The sequence below is a fragment of the Mastomys coucha genome, unplaced genomic scaffold, assembly GCF_008632895.1.
Source record: "Mastomys coucha isolate ucsf_1 unplaced genomic scaffold, UCSF_Mcou_1 pScaffold22, whole genome shotgun sequence".
Taxonomy (NCBI): Eukaryota; Metazoa; Chordata; class Mammalia; order Rodentia; family Muridae; genus Mastomys; species Mastomys coucha.
Genome location: NW_022196905.1, coordinates 71,287,301 through 71,290,868, shown reverse-complemented (window position 1 = coordinate 71,290,868; position 3,568 = coordinate 71,287,301).

Genomic DNA, 3,568 nt, shown 5'->3' with positions numbered 1-3,568 from the left:
TTCATGTACAATCCACAAACAACAAGAAACTCAAGAAGAAGGAAGACCAAAATGTAGATACTTCATTCCTTCTTAAAAGGAGGAACAAAATACCCATGGAAGGAGTTGCAGAGTCTAACTATGAAGCAGAGACAAAAGGAAGGACAATGCAGAGACGGTTCCACCTTCCCATATTCAAACATCAAACCCAGACACTATTGTGGATGCAAGCAAGTGCTGGATGACAGGAGCCTGATATAGTTGTCTCCTGAGAGGCTCTGACAGTACCCAACTAATACAGAAGTAAAGGCCCACAGCCATCCATTGTACTGAGTACAGGGTCCCCAGTGAAGGAGCTAGGGAAAGGACCCAAGGAGCTAAAGGGTTTGCAGCCCTTCGGATTAACAACAATATGAACTAACTAGTACCCTTAGAGCTCCCAGGGACTAAACCACCATCCAAAGAGTACTCATGGTGGGACTAATGGCTCCAGCAGCATATGTACAGCAGTGGATGACCTAATCAGTCATCAGTAGGAGAGTCCCTTAGTCCTGTGAAGGTTCTATGCCCCAGTGGAAGGGAATGCCAGGGCGAAGAAGTGGGAGAGGGTGGGTTGGTGAGCTGGGAGGAGGGAAACAGGGTTTTTTTTTTTTTTGTATTTTTTTCTTTTTTCCTTTTGTTTTCTTTCTTCTTTTTCAGAGGGGAAACCGGGAGAGGGGATTATTTGACATGTAAGTATAGAAAATATCTAATTAAAAAAAGATCAAGTAGCTCTCTTTTTGCTTTCTGCTTCTCTATTTCTTTTTGTTTTTTCTGTGAAAGCTCCTTTGGTTGTCTGTGACACTCAGCTGTGGTGGTGGTGGTAATGTCAACGAATCCTTTCACATCATTTTGCTTTTTCTTGAAGTTGTAGTGACCATCTTCATCTTCATTCACATTTGTGTTTAGAGATTTCTCCATTTTAAGCTCACCTGTAGCCCCATCTCCACCTTTTTCTTGCTTATCTTTTTCATTGACCTTCTGTTTCTCAGCCTGCATCACTGGGCATCAGTCTCCTCAGGGCTTGCATACTGCCTTACGTGGCTTTTGTGGCCTCCCTTTCTACTTTGTGGTGTCTGGGTTTGATAATAAGAACAGATTAATACTTAAGATCTGCTTTCTGCTGGCTTACTACAAACAGTAGAAATGAATGGACTTTAAAAGAATCACTAGTGTCCTACTGTGAAGTGAACAAGTATTGCTTTCTAGAGAGAACAAATAATATAGAGTGGTGAGGAAAATGCTATCCTTTTTAATTGGGGCTAAGAGAGATGCCTCAGGGCTTAAGAGTGCTTAGTGCTTTTAGTGGAACAGAGTATATTTCACATTGCTCACATTGGGTGATTCGCTACCACCTGTAACCCCAGGTCTCAAGCATCCAATGCAATCTTGTGATTTCTGCAGGTATCTGCAGTACATGCACACAAACATGCACGTGACACACTAAAAAAAAAAAATCTTGAGAAAGAGTTTGAATGACAAAAATGAATGAGATCACAATAATTCTTGATGATTAAACATGTCATGTACAAATAATGCAGTTTCATGATGCATACTATGGTATGATTATTTTAAACAGACCAGCAATAATTCCAAAGAAAGATAATAGAGATGGGATGAAATTTTCCTTAAATAATGATAAATATATAAACATATAAAGAAGCACAGTGTATGTGAGATACATGACTTTCCATACCATTAGACATATAGTATGTGGCCAAATTTTTAGCATAGCAGATTTAGTAACTTAGTTTAAACCAAAAGGATAATACAAAGGAAGTACTGTCAGAAGAGAGCTTCTTCTATTTACTTAATATTAAGTTCAATATTTATTGAATAGCAGTAAACAACAGGGTTGAGATTAACTGAAAAGTTCCTAATCTGAGCTTGGCTCTGGCTTTGCCACCTCATGGACATCAGTCTCTTGGAATCACAAGTGGCCTTTATCCTTGAGATTTCTATTCAGGTAAGGGTATGTAGAGACATAAGATAGAACATAAATGGAGTAAAAATGGAAAGGTATAAGAAAAATAATTAGGTTCTTAGCACATATGGCAGAAGGAGGCAGAAATTCTGATAATAAATTCCAAAGAATTTTAAGGGAATCTCACTGCAGTGTCCACCCAACACATGTCATTGTTCAGCTATAACAGTTGGAAGTGAGCTAATAAGGACAACCTTGCTGCTCTTGGTCTCTTAACTGACAATGTCACCATTGAAAGCTTCAATCTGCTTCACAAATACCATAGCTAATATCACTTTCAAAATAATTCCAGTCATTCCTGCCACACTACCTTGACAATTCTGTTTTTAAGCTTGGAGATGTTTGATCTTGTGTACATTAAACATTTTGTATTAACATCCTGGCACTGCAGAAATATGAATAATAAAATAAAACATAAAAAGGTCTTCATTCTTCTATTGTCTTAGTCTAATTACTATTTTCAGGTCTCGCTATCACCCACAAACATCCTTATGGCAGGTATGATAGTTTCACTTGTATACATTTTAATAATTTTATGCAATTTCAAATGGAAGTGGAATCAACTTGCTGGTATTATCAGTTCTAAGAAGCTATAGCATTTGTTCAATAGAAATCAAAACACTGTACAATACCATGCATTTGAATAAAATAATGTCTTTATAGATCAGCATGGCCTAATCTACATCTCCATAAAAAGTTTAAAGGAATTGACTACAGCATTTATTTTTCCTATTCAGCTAGTATTTAGTAAACCTGATGGAACAATATTGCAACAATGAATATACAGAATAAGAAAGGAGTCAATGACCATGGAGAATAGGAGAATCAGTTTCCTCCATGGATGAGCTCCCACACATGTTGTCCTATCTGAAGTGGTCAGTGTGGTCAGCCTGAATACTAACATATGAATAACATATAAGTATGAACTGATGATGGTGTGTGTCTGTGTATGTTTGTGTGTAGAAAAAGATAATATTGAAAGGAGAAGAGGGCATGAATTTTGAAGAGAGGAGTAGAAACAGGAAGAAGTGGAGAGGGGACATGTGGGCTACAGTAAAACAGATGCAACACTTAAATATAAACTTCTCAAGAACATTAAATTAAATTAAATATGTTGAAGTAGATTCAAAGCTGCTGTAGTGTTGAAAACTTCGGCTTAGGATGTACAGTAATAGTTGCCTACATTGATTTGGAGGTAAGGTGGAATGGAAATGGATCTAAGCCCACTGATGCCATTTACCAACTAACTCCATTAGCTTATGCAAAGATAGAATGCACTTACATGCATCATGTTAACATTCTAATTGATGTTGTAAAAAAAGCATTCTAATTAAAATGGGAACACTCAAGAAATTCCCATTAAAATCTGAAAATTGGATAAGATCTAATGCTGAGAGTATTTATCAGGTTTGAAATAATATCTGATTAAAGTAGTAATGCACCAACTTTAATGAGATAAATGGAAAAAAAGGAACATAATGTAAGATTCATCAAGCAGATTGACTAAATACTGCATCTTCCTAAAAGGCTATCATATTACATATATATATATATATATATATATAT